The 18896-nt window shown below is 43.2% G+C and overlaps 1 pseudogene; it reads right to left on the bottom strand.

Annotated features, from left to right (window-relative positions):
• Nucleotides 1-370: 370 nt before the first annotated feature.
• On the bottom strand, nt 371-16358 carry LOC119885293 (annotated as a pseudogene).
• Between the last annotated feature and the right edge of the window lie 2538 nt (nt 16359-18896).

An 18896-nucleotide genomic window follows, 5' to 3' on the forward strand; every position in this document is an offset into this window, starting at 1 on the left:
TTAATGCAATTCCAATAGCTGCAACTCCGTCTTGCATAATGTACTTTAGAGCAATAAGACTTCTAAGCTGGAAAATAGAGTAAGACAAGAAACAAAGACTATATGTTGTACTACAGTATACAGTAACACCCTACACTTTCTGACATGAGGAGTGGACTCCAATCAGGCCCTCATTTCCTGTCATCTCCCTACTATTGGGAAATACATAAAATTTATTTGAACAAATATGCTAAAATTGTGCTCAAGATTTATCAATTTTTCCATATGCATGTCTAAAATTTGACATGTTTTGCTGGAGTTCATTAGAGTTAAAGTACAGGCAGCATGTCATTAAAGGGGATCCAAAAATTAAGATCAAAACACCAGATGATACTGTGAGAAAATATATGCACAGTTTATTGATGGATGCAAATAGGTGAGGCACACAAAATGTCAAAAATGTATTAGTTGTGAGTTCTGAACTTGGTTTTTTTTTTCTCTTCATCATTAGAAACACCACTCAGTCATTGCAACTCTGGACTTTGTTGATACATTTTTTTTTTGGTGATAAAATACCCATAACTTGGATCTTTCTCTGCAGCCTACATGGGACACAGGAGGCAAAAAATCCCCAAAACAAACAGGCCCAGCTGCTGCTGTGCCAAAAAAACAACAACAAATAAGATACGAAAATAAACAGAGGAATTCCAGTGACTACTACAGGATAACAAATAATATCATAAATATTTTTTAACTGCTGCTCGTATTTCATGGCTTTTAAAGACCTGCTTGGGCTCATTTTCTTCTAATATCATCTACGAATCACTGTACAAAATTGTTTCTGGAACATTCTGTGAAAGGCCAGTTTCACAAAGGACGAATGATAAGTAATATTTACATTTGGCTTCTGAGTCACCGTAACATAAACAAAGAACAAAAAGGCACTGTGACAAATGTCTAAACATTTAAATATGTATTAAAAGTAAGCACAAGGGAACACCTGGGCTTCCATTCAGTAGAAGCAATCGCTAACGATGCCAATTGTTTTGTCAATCCAATTAATATTGAGTTGTGTTAGACAGTATGGCTTATGATTAATCAACAAGTCTTTATTACGCAATGATGCCTAACAAGGATTTCGAGACAGCACAGACTTAAGGAAGCCTGCCTTGTTCTGTCCTACTAGCACACCTGTATTCACTGAACAGCCATTATTCTGTGGATTTGGTTAAAGAAAGGTTGAATTTGTGTTGTTTACACAGTATACAGTACAGCACTATGTGCCCATGAATAAACATGACGGGAAAAGGTGCGACAGTGTTAAGTCTGCTCTTTTTTTTTAAGATATTAGACAAAGTAAAAGTTAGCTGCACATTTACGTAGATACCACACAGCATTACTTTGCAAAGCTGGCCGATGCAGAATAAGGTTATGAACTATTTAGCCTGTTCTCAGTGGGTATCTTAAGTGATATTTAATAAATACACACAATACAGTGTCAAACATGAAACTTTGGTAAGTGTATTATAGAATAATGAATACTGTCCATATTCTTCCTTTACCGGTGTATTTACCAGCATCACTGGCACAAAGTGATTCTAGTCTGTAAGTGAATGTTTTAGCCATGTTATCCATATGTTTGTGACAAGAACATCTAAAAACAGCAGAATTTTCACAGGTCATTTCTTTGCTACGTTGACAGTCTGCAGCAGGATACTGAGAGTGGACTGCTAGGTTGATGCGCGGCCCTCATGCATGTAGCAGTAGTGCAGACAGGTGGGTAGGTTCACAGTATCTCCAAAGGATCACACTGCCCGGACCCATCCATAGTTAGCTTTGACGTTATTGGTCTCTCTCATATGCACATTCACGTGTAACTGCGGCTCCTCTCGTGCAGACTTTTAACCCTCAACTGAGCTGTCACTTTAGAGAGTAGAGTAGTTCAGCAGTATGGCAGAGAGACAGAGGGTGAGCCGAGGAAAAGTACTGACAGCACAACCAGTCCTCCAGCTCCGCGTTCCTCTCGGGCTCCAGTGAACGCTCTGCGAACTTCATCATCAGCAGGGCCCGTTTCACATCCAGCCAGTTGAGGAGGCCCTCATGTCGGGATCCGCCGACAAAGCCCCCCGCTTGTCCGTGTCTCTCCCACTGCTGCTCCATCAGATCCTTCCTTGGGCCCCAGAGGAGGCTCTGCAGTATGCGCTTGGCCTCCTGGATATGGATGCGTTTGATGGGGTCAGGCTGGAGCAGGAGCTGAGCCAGCCTGTGGAGGCCAGCCGAGTACAGGGAGACAGAGGGGATTGGCGGCAAGTCCTCGCAGCGGTAGTCTTGTTCCTTCAGAGCTGGACTCACCTCAAATGGGTTGGGTTGATGGAGGAGCTCGTAGATCAAGATGCCTGTCTGGAACTCGTCAAATTTACGGTACTGGGCAGCTGAGACAATCTCAGGCGCCAATCTGGCGTGGTCACGTTTGATGCGAGGATCCACAGTGGTTGAGGCAGCATCCTCTGAAGAGCGACGCTTGGCCTTGGCGAAGTTGCTGATGAGGACCCGGGGAAGGTGACGCTGAATGTCCACACCACTTGGACCGTTACTGGTGCTGTTGTCAGAGGTGGTCTGTTGGGGGAGCTGGGACGGCCTACGATTATGAGGCACCAACAACAGGTTTTCGAGGCAGATGTCGCGGTGCGTGACCCCGTGCTCCTTCAAGTGCTCCAGGCCATTGCAGAGCTGCAGGAGGAGGAAACATGCACGGCGCTCATAGACCTCTGGCTGAGTTTTATGGAACGCTTCCCACTCCCGGACGAAGTCAGCTGCTGTCTGGTGAGGGATCTCAGAGGCGATGACCACTACTCGTTCCCGCTCTACCTGTTGGCCAGATGCAGACGAGGAGGGCTGAGGCAGCGAGGAAGCAGGCGTGGTGGGCAGAGAGACTTCGTCAGAAGGCAACATACTCTGGGGGACACAAGCAAGAAAGTGGCCACAGTCCTGCTGGAGGTTGAAGTGGGGGGGAATACTCTGCTGCACTGACAGACCATAGAGATGGCCCTGTTTGGCCTCCATGGATGGACTCTTACAGATCTGGAGAGGTATACACACAAAGGACAGTAGGAGGAAAAGAATGAAGCAAAGGAGCAGAAAGGGACAGAGGGGAGGGGGGAATTCCACACACAGAGAGGGGAAGGGAGTGGAGCCAAGAAACATAAGAAAGGAATTCTTGTTAGTGAGCTTCCAAGGTCAACGCCAATTCAGTTCCTGGTCTCATTCAAGAGAAACCAATGTCTTTGATGCAGATTTAAATCCAATCCTCAACTGAAAGCTTGTGAAAAAGGCTTTTCTAAGTTACTAGCAGGCTAGCTGATGGCATGACTGGACTCAATTTGTCTTTAAGTAAACTACTACAGCTCCTCAGTGTGTGTCATTCTCTTGCAAGCTTTGGGAAAATTCAAATTTCTCTGAATAAAATCTTCCTGAAACAAACACTGCGTTCTCACTGTCTCTTGGGGTCTGACTTTTAGACATAATCTCTTCTTTGTGATTAACTGGACTGAAATCTACTTTCATGGTGTTCAGGTTTTTAGTCAGCAACACACTGGTGGCACGCCTGAATATCCATGAAGTTTTTGTGCTGGATGGTCTCAAACTACATGGTGTGTATTGGGTTATGAGTGTGTGTGTGTCCTTGACAACAGGGGTTTGTCTGACTGTAAATCCTGCCTGGAATGTAAAGATTAATTGGGCCTAGAGATATTAAGCAAGACTGTGGGCACCCACGCCGTGGCACAACATGTACTGTACAAACAAGCGCTGCTCTGCACAGCACTAATAACTTTGGGACAAAGGTCAGTGAGACTGACTCCACACCCATCTTTCTGACTGTTTACATGACACGTCCCGAAGGGCCGTGCTGTAGTGGGACCATCCCATCTGTAGCCTAAGAACAAACAAGACCACCGCCCAATTTTAATCTCTTCATTCATCTGTCTTAAAATGTCAAATCCCTGCTTAAAAGATCAATTTACAACACCCACTGTGCAAATTATTCCTTAAACAGCAGTAAAGATGATTTTGAGTGAGCTGTGAGTTGCTCGCTTGACAACAACTTCTGAGTGGAGAGAAAAAACACAATCTATATGCTGCAAAAACACTCTTCCTCACTGCAACTAAGTCAAACACATGACTAGTCAATCCCTGCAAAAATCAATTCAACATTTAAACTTTATGAGGTGATGATGCAAAAATATGGACATAATTCTGTTTTGTGTTGAGCGTTGAAGTTATAATCCTTAAGATTTTCATGAAGTCAAGTCCTGTTTCCCATTTTTAGTCTGCGTTTTTTCATCAAATAACCATCTAATGCATTTACATTTACATTAGTTTTCATTGTTAGTGGCGGAGTCTGCCATTCCAGTGTGGAATTCAAATAGCTTACTTTTCACAGGAAATTAATGTGGGTAATGTCTGTAATCTGGTTTTAACTTTATCTCACTGATCCCAGCTTCACTGTTTATTTTCCAGTTTCCATTTACTATTGCTGCTGCTTCACATTACAAGTGTCCAAATGGAGCTGTGGCTTCTATTGCAAAGCAGCCACAGGAAATGGCTGTGATTGTTCATCAAAAATGCGTTTACACAACAAGACATGGTGATTTGTTGGATTTTATGGTAGTAGATCAGCTTTAAATAGTGCAATGGTCCAAGGAGCAGCCACAGTGAGCTCTTGGACGAAGAGCTGCAGGTGACTGCACACCTCCAAATCTCAGCAAGGTGACCAACTTTACTCTGCCCTGCTGTTATGTGGGAAACTACTCATGGTTGCTCATGGCATGCCTGGAAATGAGCTAATTATTGACTCATGTCTTAATTCCAACAAAATGAGTTTGTTGGCTGCGGTGTGAATACATAGACCAGTTGCTCTTTTGTTGTATTTCTGACAAAGTAGCTGCTCATGGGGTGTTTGCTGCCCTCATAATTCTGGGACCTGTAGTATTACACTGCACTTATTGTTACCACAAGTAACCACAGGTATTGCCCGAGGAATCAGGACTGAAATATTAAGGATTATAACTTGAACATGGTTATATTAAACACATATTTAATAAATTCCCTTTTATTAAATACTTGTCAAATAAGGTCTAGTATTTAGGGATTACCTTTACAGCGTAGGAGTTGCTGGGGTCTGAGGCACAGGCAGCAGAGTAGTAGACAGCATCTCCTGCGTTGCAGCTCGGCTTGTTAGAGGTGAGCCTGAACAGAGACCAGTTGCTCTCCTCAAACCTAAGCAGGTTCCTCTGGGAGCGAGTGAAGTGATCCTCACATTTTAGAGCCAAGCGCCGCAGAGACTCAGCATACAGGCCTCCCAGTTTGGAGTACACTCCCTCCCTACTGTCTATGTTACTCAGAAGGGTCTGGAGCTGCAGGCTGGAACCCGAATTTGGTGCCAAACCCTGTTCTGAAGCTGAGAAGGGCACGTTGAGCTGCGGGGAAGAGGAGCATGTGATGCTGCTTCGGCAGTGGACACCTAGACGCCCGTGAGTCTTCAGTGACTCATCCAGAGTCCGGGACCTTGAGGATCGGCCTAGTAGGGCATGGCAACGCTCCAGGGACTCGTTGGAAGAAAAAATGGGTCGCGGGTCAACAGGGCTGGACGGTAAACTGGACCGGGCGGTAGTGTCAGCAGGTCGACACACGTTGCTCTCTGAGCCAGTGAATGGGAGGCGTGGGTACGCTCGGACAAAGGGTTTTCCATTTGTGCTATCGGGAGCCGACACGGTGCGGTTGACCATTTCTTTCTTCGGTAGAGGAGGTGGCTGGTTATTTAAGTTGCTAAAAGAGGGTGGGTGAGGAGACCCCGGGGCTGAGGCCACCGGACTTCTGGAAAATGGAGAGGAACATGACATCCGTGAAGCATCCCGAGAACCTGAGAAGAGAGAAAAAAAGATTACATCAGCAGGTTCGCTGATTGATTACTGAAAATGAAAGAGCGTTGCAGCATGATCAAGGTCTCAGTCAAGTACAGTTATGTAAGCAACAAACTTTTTGACCTAATTGTTATGAAACAACCAAAAATATCCAGTTGATAAGAACACATATACAGCTTTATATTAAATAGAGCTTGGTATTGATCTTCTCATCTAAAAAAAAACAAACATGCGAATTTCGTGAACTATGCCTTTAATAGAATGAACTGGCAGATGTCGACTTAGAAAACAGACACACACAAACACAGATAGCAACCATTGGAGGCTTTTGTTTTCACTGGATTCACAGAATACAGTATATCCTTTGTTTCTCAGTGTCCTTCTGAGTTAATTTCCTGTAACCTCACAGTACTCGCGGACTTGCATATTCTTGAGTGACAGCTGTGACTTTGATTTATTTACTACAACCCTTCTGTCACTGCCTACGCTGCTTAGCCTTAGTGCAAATACCTCGTTTCCTCAAAAGAGCTGGACATCTCCACAATCCAGGGTTCAAGCTGACACTCAAAATATCTTCCATCCAATTATGATCCATTTGTCAATGAAAGATTTAAAAGTCGGAACGTGACATTACACTAGAGGAGACAGACACTGAGATAATCGTGTGGTGCAGTCTTCAATAACTGCACTGAGGGGGGAGACTGTAAAGATTAAAAAAAAATACTCTAGGATGTAGCCAAGCCCATTTTCCCTCGTTATCAGAGTCCATAATTATCTCTTCAAACAACATTGCCTAGGAAGTTCCAGCAATTACAAGCATCTGAGTGCCACACAGGTTTAAAGCTGACATGCAAAGGACAGTAAGTTATAAACCAAAGTCGCATGCCACTCACTCTGAGCCGTGTCTCGTTTTGATGATTTTAGAAATCAACAAACTATGTATGTGCACTTAACAAAAGAGGAAGACAAGAGACAAGATGACAGTTAGCTGCTATAAAACCTTGCAGCGTTCCCTTTCCTCTTTTCACTTGTGTTGCACAGTCTCACTCTGGACAAAGTGCATGTTCACAGTTAACCACGGTGAAACAGCAACAAAACTAACATGCAGGCAAACACAAAGCATCGCCAGTCACGTGTCTGTAAAAGCTACAGAAAAAACAGTACCTAACTTTCTCAGTAAATTACAATTCGGTTTGCTTTATTAGATACTGTATCAGACGGATATGATCGTTAGACTCCCGGCAAATGTTTCTATTGAGGCAAATGGACCTGCCCCACTCAGATATTTAAATCAATCCCCTTAACCTGGCCAAAATATGAGTGCGAGTGGTACTCACCAGCGTCAGCAGTCAGGTTGTCAGTGGAGGCAGTGGGTAGGCTGGCAGTGCTCAGGACCCGCAGAGATGAAGTAGGGCTCTCTACTGACCCTTGTTGGCTGCAGCGGTCCAGCTCCATGTTGCTGCCACTCATCTTACTGCACACTCTGTAATGGAGAAAACAACAGAGATGTGCTAAGTGAATATGACGGGACAAACAAGATATAAACAAACATGCATTCAAGTCATATTCTGTGGTTTTTTTCCTGTGTCTGCATTGCTGTCTGCCTGTGTATGAATATCGTAACTGTTCCAAAACATCAGTCTAGTCAGGTGCAGTTTCACTTGGTAGTTAGTCTGTAGGTTTTCTATTTGTGCAACCGTTTAAAGTCGTGGAACCACTTCATTTCCTCCTGATGTGCCTTTATCTGAACTATTCAATACTAATAATGTCCATGTCAACGAGCACATTTTTTTATTTTAAATGACGAACAAATACCGCCAGGAGTAGTTTCACTTCCTTGTTACAGAGACACACTTCTTGATTATGTGTAGACTCATGGAAACAAAGTCAAACTTTAAACAAAAAAACAACTTCTTGTATATTATGAGCCTACCAGATATGGCAGTTTTGTCTTATTTCTGATATTGAGCCTTCTTGAAAACCGTCAACGTCCATGTAACTTTTGCTGAACACCGGCCGCTTTGATCACAATTGGAATTTACCGGATAATGGCACATTGGATTTCCCTATATTTCCCACAATTCCCTTGAGTTAGTTGCTTTAAATGGAAACTCCACCAAATATATATATCTATTTAAAATGTCTTGGGAAGCACTACTGCATATGTGAACATGTTGCATACAACTTTTTGTGGCTTGAGAGGGAGCTGTGCAAAGTCTGATGAATTGCCTCAGGTGATGTCACTTGAGTTAGGGTCAGTTTCTGGCAGAAGACTACAAGTTTGAAAATGAAACAAAATCTGGGGTGTGGAGTTAGAAAGAAGTTGGGTTACCAGACCTCTGTAGCCCGCTCCTCATCTCTGTTTGAGGCAAGAGGCCCGAGGCTACAGTAGCTACAGAGGTTGAGATGCATTGTGGGTAATGTAGGAGCCAGGTTTTGCGATATAGTATGCTTACTTCTTGTTAAATTTTTGTGATAATGCGATTTTAATCCTAACCCTGCAAGAGCGAAGTGAAGTGAGGAGGTGGGATTTTTTAATTTGGATAAATCTAGATGCCACTTGCTAGTTCTCCAGCGTTGCCTACCCCAGCTTTAATGTCAGTTACACAACATCATTTATCTACAGTTAGCCACTGTTACATTTTGTTCATACCAGACCAAGTAAAGCAGTAGCAACAGGGCACACTGATGGCCTAAGGGTTAACATGGCGACCATGAACTGCAACGTTCTCGTTTTGCATCCTGCTGGGGTCTTTTGTTGTGTGTTATATGCCATCTCTCTCTCCTCTCATTTCCTCTCATCCCTCTATTCTAGGCTATAAATAGGCATAAAATACCAAAAACATTTTTTAAAAGAGCTGCAGCAGCTAAAAGCCAGAGTGCCAAGATTTGCGAAAGGGCGTGTTTAATTGCATATGAAATTCAACTTTTCATTTGTAAAACGGAGGATTGTTAGATTCTTTCTTTTCATTTACTCAAAAGACACTCTGCACTCTTCTTGTTCAGTTTGCCCGACTACCGTGATGGCCACTTATAATACCAATGAAAACTGTGCATGAGCAGACTTCCTAATCAAGGTGACCAATTACGCTGAGTGACAGCCATTCACTTGTCTCATTATACCCACTAATGGCTCAGGGAAGCAGGGTCCATTCCAGTCCCATCCGTTCATCTCTCTTTCCTCTCCTCCATCACAAAATGACTCCTCTATCCATTTATCTGCCGACCCCTGACTTCAATTCCACCACAAATCAGCAGAACAAACAGATGAGGAGGAGAAAAGGAGAGGAGCACAGGGGGAAGACAAAGGCTTAGGTATTCTCTGTGGGCAGTTAGCCAAAGGATCCGCTATCGTTTTACAGACAAAGAAACAGTGATGAAAGGCAGTGGTAATGCTGAGGCAGAGGAGAAACGGTAATGGGTGCAGGGATTATGAGGCTCTGTGCATGTGTGCGCCTGAGCATGTCTCACTCTAGATCTCTCAGATTTGTATCCAAAACATCAGATTTGCCTTGGTGAAAGAATGTCATTGCTTATGTCCTGCGGGGAGGATGTGCATGGATGAATGAGTCATGTCAGCAAGGGCATGCAAATAAAGACCTTGACTCAGATTAGGACTGCATGTAAGAATATACAAGCATTTACGGGCTGCAACTAACAAGTATTTTCATTATCAATTCATCTGACGATTATTTTCCCGATTCACTGATCAATTGTTTGGCCTATAAAATGTCTAAAAAGGGTCTATTTGGAATAACCAGTTTTAGCCTAAACATCTATTAATAAACATCTTGCTTATTTTCCTACACAATAGATTTAATGACTTTCTTTACTGAAAAAAGTCTACGTGAGATTTCATGGTCAGACGAGGTTTGTGTTCCGCAATCAGTCCGGCAACGACAGCAACCCTGATTTAGAATGTAAACAATCAAGCTTCAGTAAGTAAGTAACACACTGGATCTGTTGACACACATGCGACCCTGACGTGTGTGGTATTAATAAAGCTGCGTGAGAGGAGCAGGGGGAGTTTTTAAAAAGGGATCAGATCGGGGTTACACCTAACTAGCCACAGATAGCGGTGTGAAAGTGTAAAATGAGACCCCAACTAAACTGTGGCGTTGTTGTGATCAGCTTCACACCACTGGTTTCACTTCCTGATTCTTACTTAGATACACACATATATAAAATGATGACGTCTGAGACTGCACATACTTTTGTTGTATGTTTTGGGTGTGCAAATGCTTACACGCACATTCGTTTTTTCCTTGCTATTTTATGTAGAGACAATACTCTTTAGCAAAAATCTGAATCTTAAGCTGGTTATACAGCACTATGAGTGATGAAATATTGTAACCAGATTTCACCCAAAACATTATTGTTGATACATAATTCAGGATTCTGAGTTAAAAAGCAGGCTGACTCATATTTAGTATCAAGAACACCTTCGGGGATCAATAAAGTATTTCTGATTCTGAGAAACTTATAGAACTGTAATTGAGGGATGCTGTTGTATTGGAACATATTAAATTATTAGGTGTTTCTTTTGCATTATATAAACTGTCAAATGTAGTAATTATTGCATTGCTAACCGCAATAATACAGGATCACACATATATCGTACCTGTGTTTTTGTTACCGTGGCTATATAGCCATATAAAACCACGTATTTGAAACAAGGATCCATTAATGTTTGACACCAATCCTTGTTATATTTTGCAACATGCTCCAGCCTTGCCTTGTTATCTTCTTCCCTGTCAGCTATCTCCATTCCTTATTCATAACAACCCACTTTCATTTATTTGCACCACATCACGCATTAACACACTTTGTTTTCTTCATAAATTTCTCTTCATCTTGCCACTGTTTCAATCTCACCAATAGGATCAGCTCAAATAAAAGAACAAAAGAATCTAGGTAGAAAAAGTTAGAAAAGGATTGGAAGAGAGTAGAAGAACAGCAAAAAGCAGAGTGTCAAAGTGAGAAAATGAATAATGAGCATAGCATTGACCACATGCCATTCAAAGCCACTTCTTAATTTTGACTACCGAGCCCCCAACAGAGGTGTGAAAATAAGCAGAGGCCCAACCTTACCTACGAAGGCTCAGCGGTTTATTACAATCTTCCTGAAATACACTCAAACTCTGCAACCATTTCCCTGTTTGAACAAGAACTTCACCACTTTTCTTCATAAGTCTAATGGTTGTCAATTCCTACTGAGGACACATATGAGAAGAAGATGTGTTCAGGTGCCTACCTCCTGCTGAACAAGCAGAGGTCCTCGTCGGGCTGGTGGGCGCAAAATGCCCCCAGATCAGACCAGTGGCTCTCTAAAGCCCCGCCATGTGCAGTAACACAACTCTGGTTCCACAAGAGTCATATGTGTATTTAAAGTCTCTCTCAGCAAGGCAAAGCAACAGCACCCATTAGATGCGCAAAATTAAAGCACCCATATTTCATATATAGCATTCACTCACTGACCTAGTAGTTCACTTTAGAGCAGCTTTAAGTCGTCAGGTGGCAACAAGATGCTATCTGTTCTGCTGCAGAGAAGGGATCAGGATGGCTCTGTGGAGGGAGGGGCAGCAAGTCTTGAACAACAGTTTAGAGACCAAAATGCAATTCAAACCCAAGACAAACTCATTGGACTTAAATCCACATGGCTGATCTATAAATTCTACTTCTATTGGTGGCAACAGAGTGCCAGACTGAGGCAGTTTGGGAGTTGCCAGGGGCAACAATCTGTTCACCAAAGCCTCCCTTTGGCAACCTTCACTGACCAGTTGACACGCCTTCCCCATTAAAGAGTACTTACTCACAAACTCGTGCACGCCATAGGCACATGATGCACAAAAACACACACACCTCTTCAGTTGACGCACCACATGATATGTAGGTTGACCTGTTACGAGGAATACGAGAGGGGAAATTAGGTGTTTTCCACGGTGATCACAGGCTCCGGGAGCCAGATTTTTCAAACCATCTGTGGCTTTTAAATGATTCAGCACATTAAAATGCTGCTTCACAGGGTGTACGTGCATGTGTGTCTTTGTATTGTTTTCCATTCATTCCACACACAATATTCCCTTTAATGTCATTAACCCATCTTTTCATGAAGTGTTGATTGCTTTGCAGACAAGATTTAGACTCTGATTCCCTGCAGCACAATGTCATTGAGGACACTTGTTGATTAAACACACCACGACTTAGAACACCAGAAAGCCACAAATCGAGGCGAGTTCCCACAGTCTCAACAAGGTATATTTTTATCAGCGCAGATTGTCGGCAGTGTCATAACAGGAGAGATGGGTAGAATTACCACAAACATAAGAGCCTTTGAAATGTGATCAGCAATCTGTGTTTTTGACAGTAAAACATTCCCACGCAGCGTTTGCTGACTGCAGCAGCTCAAGATGGTGGAACATCTGTTTCTCTTGAGGAAGCCACAGTCGTTACACCTCATTGTGCTGTCCCAGACAATGCAAAGTTTATTTTGAGGAGATCATTTGATGCTCTAATAACTGCAACACAAGGCCTCTTCTCTGTTTCTGCTTTGGGTAGCTGACTCAGACAGCAGAGTATATTCTTAGCCTCATTCAGACTCAGGTTAAAGCAAATGTTACTGCTAATAAATTTGCTATGTAGGCTAAGAGCCCTGTGTAGAGTAGGTTGCAATACTTGAATAAAGGTGAAAATTGGTCATTCTGCATATCTTGTAAGTGAATTAAATGCTGTTTCTGAGGATTACAAATAACCAGGGCGTGCAATTGAGCAGCAACATTTGAGCATCAAGAATTTAAAGCACAATCATGCCACCAATGCAAATATGTGCCCAAATATGCATCTAAACACCTACTAATGATAACTTTGTCCCTGTATGACAATATCAACTGAACAAGGCCAAAGGTATTTTGTTTTTAATATTTACAGTTCTGTCGACTGTGCTGCAGCCAAAACAAATTTACAGCAACATGACACAGCAGGGGACTATTTAACAGACCCATTTTGTGTGTCAATTAGAATTGAAAAAGTCACATTACTAGCATGAATAGAACAAGGCATGCATTGAGGAATATGCTGGAACAGCATGAATGATCACAAGGCGCTAGAATGGAGGTTGATTCAAGGCTGAATAATGATGCTATGAAAGGAGAAGGGACAGTAAGATTCACACAGATGACTGCAGTAACATGCATGTGATCATGTGCACAGTTACAGGCTATATATATATATGTGTGTGTGTACACACACACACACACACACACACACAGTCCCATCATATTGTGCATTTAGACTAAGTGGTGAATGTTGTAAGTGCTAAATTATGAAACCAGTCTCATGGCTAAATTACAGTCCCATTAATGCTAATGCAAATCACAGGTAGGAGACTGAAGTTCAAGCAGGAATATATGCGCTATAATGGGCAGTTCGAGCTTAAAAAATGCACAGCATTCATCTTACAGCAAGTGTATAGTATACTAGTGTGTAATTATACCTCTATTATAGTTTTTTTCTTCACACAACTGCCTATTGTAAACAATATTTGAAACCAACCATTCCTTAAGATAGCTGATAGTATATTTACTGTGCTTTGCCCTTATTTACCATAAAGGGTGTAATGAACAATGTAAAACAGTTATTTTTGGATTTTACATGTTAACAGGTACAAGATTTTGCACTGCTGAATATTTTCAGCTGCACTAAATGAAATATTTACAAAATATAGCATAAAATATTGTGAATCTGAAAAAAAAACTTCAGTTCTCACAAAACTTCAAGATGGTGAGATGTAATCACTTAATCATCCATCATTTATCTAGAGAAAATTCATGTCAACTGGTGATCAAAGCATCTGAAGCTATGAAAAGTAAGCAGTTCTTAACTAGCAGTCAAGAACTGCCTACTTTTTATTGCTTCACATTGTAAACTGAGAACCTTGAAGATTTGTGTCTACTGGTCAAGCTGAGTAAGAAATATAGCCTCACACCTTGGCTAAGTTCTAATTGGCATTTTGTCATTACTTTTGACATTTCACTGGGAACATGATTAACTGAAAAAGATTAATCAATAATGATGAATGACATTAAATTAATTAAAATGTGTAAATGCAAAACAAAAAGTTCTTTGTTATTCTTACCTGTGAAATTTCTTAGGTGGGGGAGGTGGTGGATTGGGTTCATTGTTGGCAGCTCCCTTCCCTGCTGCCAGCAACTCTGATGAGCCGTCATGCAACGGTTGCCTGGCCGGCATGCTCCCGTTATGCTTGCCCTCCTCCTCTGCAGTGGTGCCCTCAGTCTCCCCATGACAGGCACCATTGTTAGTGGCAGTGGGGGGGGCCGTGCCTGGCTCTGTCATCGGAGGGGGGCTGCTGAGAGCCGTCCAGTCCCTGGCCTCCTTCCAGACAGCGGCACCATTGACCAGGCCTGCCACCTGAGAGGTTGTCCCTGGCTTGGCGGCCAGCTTCTTCTTCTCCCCCTCTTTCCGCTCTCTCTCCTCCTCCTCTCTTCCTCGATGCGACAGTTCCAACCAGAACTGTGAAAGTGGGACTTGTGCCAGCGTTCGGACACTGCTGCGCTGTGGTTCTCTGAATGGACCTTGAAGTGGCCCTCTCTAGCAGAGACTAGAAAAAGCATTGGGAGTTCAGGGAGAGGGACAGGAGACGAGATGGATGGTGAGAGGCTGGAGGTGCCCAGTTTGGGGAGATCAGGAAGAGGGACTGGAGAAGACATGGATGGTGAGAGGCTAGAGGTTCCCAGTTTAGGGGAACGGGTGGTCCTTTTGGGGGGAATGGGTGGGCTAGACTGAGGCTTAGGGTGGAGAGTTGGTGTAAGGCTGGCTTCAGTGACCAAAGAGGGAGCGCTGTGGCTGGGGCTGGGCCAGCGGAAGGCCGGGCTGCTGGGGTCTTTACGTGCTGTAGGGCTGAAGTGGCATTGGGTGCTGATGGCTGAATCTGGACTGCTCAGGTAGAAAGTCCTGTTGTTCTCCTCTGTGTGAGTGGCCATTACAGTGATGGTGGCCCGTTGACTCTCTCCTGAAAGCTCAAGCTCGGGGCACTGGGACGAGTTCTTAGTCTGGTTTGGGGACTCAGGATGGGATTGCAACCCATTTCCTTGCGGCCTGCGCTTTTTCTTGGTGCTCTCCGCATAAATGGGTTCTGAGTCTGGCTGTCCGTTGGGAGAGTTGGGAGATGACTGTGAGCCACCGCTGGATGGTGGGCTTTGGGGGCTCCCGGACCTAATTTGTCTTCCTCCCCACCCCTCTGCCCCAGGAAGTGAATCTGTACTACTACGATAAGAACAAGAGGAGTCCGACAGGCTGGTCTGTTTATACAGGACGGGAGGAGAGTGGAGGGATTTTGGGGGATTGTGGCTAGTGGTGTCCAAACCTAAGGCTGTGGTGGGGGAAGTGCTAGATGTTTTAGTAATAGTAGCAGTACAACCCCTGCTGATACCATTGCTATGAACTGCGGCAGGACTGGAAGGGACATATTCACAGAAAAAGGTATCTCCACCGATGCCTCATGGGACTCCTGACAATTTACCCTGGATGTCACACCAATTCCATTATAAGTGCTCTTGGTTCTAGTGGTGGTTGTACTCTGCTGCCTACAGGTGTCTCCAATGGCATTATTCTTTAAACTCTGAGAACCTCTACCCTCCTCCTGGGTGACGAAGATATTGCTGATGACCATGGAGTCTTTAGGGAGGATGTTAGGGGATATGGAAGTCAGAGAGAAGCAGTTGTTGAAGTCCATCTTGGTTTCAGGACTCTGGAGAACTGCCTCTCTATGGGCCTTGTTGCATCCGTTACCGTCAATGTAAAGAGATGACAGGTCCAAGAGCTTCTTCAGACCCAAACGCTCAACCGGGCTCTTTGTGTTCTCCTGTCACACATAAACATGAGCACACATTAAAGAACAGGATACATCATTCTGGACAGTAATAAACTCAAATGTTTGTTACAGAAAAGAGATGTTTAAGAGGATCACCTGCTCTATGTTCATGTTGACATCAGTCATCGACTCGTTGGTGTCAAGGCTCATCATAGTGGGTTTGACAGCGATGGTTGGCTTGCTGTAGGGCGAAGGCGATGTCACTCCAGCTCTTCATCATCCCCCAAGCTGCTCTTCAAACAAGCGGCAGGCACGTTGCTACCAGGCCTCCGACAGTCTTGTGCGCACTAAGCGGGTGAAAGCAGTTCTTACAAGAGCCGGGTTTCCATACGGTTTGCAAAGTCGCTACACGCTGACATCTTTGGTTTGCTAAATTAGGTTTGGTCAGAAGTGGCTGTTGAGTGATCTGGCAGGCACAGGACGAACTGTCATGACTGGTCAGCAGAAGTTTGCAACGTCACAAGATGTTGATCACAAGGCAGTATGTAAAGGAGAGAGAAAGAAGAATAAGGTATACTGTTAAAAGAATGAAGTCATAAATGTCTATGTACGGTAGTCATTTTTTGCACATTGGTTGTGTCACAACAATAATCTCACATGTCTTTGGACCAAGTAAAACTGCTTGTATTACACAAGAACCATTTATGCAATCATTTCCTTTTCCACTCTTTACAAATAACTTATTAATATTAATACTTAACAAATATTCTGGTTTGAGAGACTGCTCTTGCTAGGGATGCCTCAATCCTTGATATGCCAGATTGGTATTGGCCCAGATACTGGCCTAATTAGGCAGATCAGGTTTTGGCCATGAGATGACAGATCCGTATAAAAACTCTCTGTCAATAACATAAAATTCTGAGTTTCCGCTATTTATTTAGCAGTGGCAGACTGCCAACTGTTTAGTGCTGCAGCAATCCTGGACTATGCTACCAAAAATTACTTTGAGATTTGAGATAAAGACAGCATGGGTATTGGATCTGTACTTGATAGATACCCAGAGGTGAGGTATTGGAATCGGGACAGAAAAAGTTTGATCAGTAGATCTCTAAGTTTTGCTTTATTTTTTTAATTTATTTATTTTTTAATGGTTTTCTGAATCAAGCCATAATTTCAACAAAAAAAGTAAGTAAAAAAAAAAAGTCAACTATCTACAAAAAATTGTACAGACTGTGATGAGTGAGTCCAGGCTGACAAGTTTCTCTAAGCTCATAGAAGACCTCTGTTTGGATTTAAGGTTGTCTGCGGATGTAATTTAAGAAGACCTGGTGTATGCTGTGCTACTTGTTCCCATGGCCTCCTAAATTAGGGGGAATGTGGATTCTGTTCAACCAAAGGGCCTGCCGGTGTGAGCCAGTGACATAAAGCCCTCAGAGTCCTCTGCAGCCCCCGACATGCTAGAAGAAGACGGAGGAGCCTCAAGCATCCCGGAGGTCGGAATGTCAGGAATGTCTAAAGGCGCAAGTCTCACCAGGGTTAATCTAACACCACAAAAACCCCCCCCCGTCCACACAACACCTCCCACTCCACATGTGTGTCCTCTTTCCACAAACAAACTGACCCACGCATACCTCCTTCCTCTCCCTCTGTTTGTCTGTTTAACTGGACTGACAGTGAGAAGATCAAACACCATTTCAGAGAGATCACTGGTTCTGGGTGTCTCTCTTATGTTCTTTACACAGCTTTAATGCCTCTCAACAAGGTGCTGATATGACACACAGCAAAATTAGCCCACCATCTAGACTCATTATCCAGAAAAAAAAACAGAGGAAACAGGAGGACAAACAATTACAATGAAAACGGGTCTAAGTGCACTTGGGTAGCCTAAAATTACTTTTACATTACGCACTCTTTAGTCATAGTGATTCTTGATTTTACTCTAAATCCTCCATTGACGTTTGACAAAAAATACAAAAGAATAAAAGATAAAGAATGCTTCCAACTTGTTAAGACTACTGGTAATTCCAGGCCAGTATAAACGACCTTGCAATCTACTAATCCTATAGGAATAAAGCATTTACTGTTAGTAAAGGTAATGCATGTTACATTTTCTTTGTTCTGACAGACTCAGTTGGGCAGGAAAGCACCACTGCTAGCTCATGTTTGTTTAACCGTTCCTGCGACAACAGAGGAAACGGAGCCTTGCCTAACATCTTATGGCATTGTGCATGAGTCATATGAAGCAATGACTGATCAGAGACACACATCAATAGGCCACTGGGCCTGCTGCTTTAGAGAACCTGCAAGTCAAGATCATGTGTCGGGGTTTTATGGGACAATCATAATTAATTAATTAATAATTAAATCTGTATTTTCAAGAGAAATATCTCAAATGGCGCCTCCATTTAGGCTTCTTCTAGCTCTGGTTGACATGTTCAGCCTGTTGTTGAACAGAGATAGACACTGCTGTCTACATTCCCACACCTTCTCAAGCTCAATGTCCAATATTCCTCACTTGTAAAAATACACACACACACACGCACACGCACGCACACACCACACACCACACACAGGGCATAACCACAAGAAATTAAGCCATCTGTCAAAATTCAAGTCCTGCCTCATATAAACACACACTATGAAAAATATCTCATGAGCATGTTAGAAGTTGGGGGTTAGAAAAATAAGATGAGGAATAAGGAAAACGGACTTGAGGGTGTTGTGTTTACAGTTTTGGCCACCTAAAGGAGATATGAACCTTGAAGTCAAAAGCCGAGGACTCTGTACATCACACCAGTGGCTGGGCCACTAGATGTCTCAAAAACACATTCAATTGTGCGGGAAATTAAAATCTGCCACCCAGAGGATATATCCTTAATCTAAAAAGCCACATTCATACGCCTCTTTCTCTTCAAAACACAAAACTAGGCGTTTGCTTTGAGTTAACAGACTGTAGTGCATTGAAAAATCTAGTCAGGCTGTGACATTAGACAGGTTGGCAACAGTTTAAATAGCCCACAGATTGTGAACCAAGAGGAGTAATTAAGGTAAAGGTGGAGGGCTTATCAACACTCAACAGCTGGTAAGAGTGCACAAGTGAATCCTTCTGCAGCAGCAAGCAAGTACTAGCAGCAGACACATTTGACCCCCCCCCCCCCCCCCCCCCC

The sequence above is a fragment of the Micropterus salmoides genome, unplaced genomic scaffold (assembly GCF_014851395.1).
Source record: "Micropterus salmoides isolate LMB-PRFRI ecotype aquatic unplaced genomic scaffold, ASM1485139v1 Ms_hic_scaffold_3972, whole genome shotgun sequence".
Classification (NCBI taxonomy): domain Eukaryota; kingdom Metazoa; phylum Chordata; class Actinopteri; order Centrarchiformes; family Centrarchidae; genus Micropterus; species Micropterus salmoides.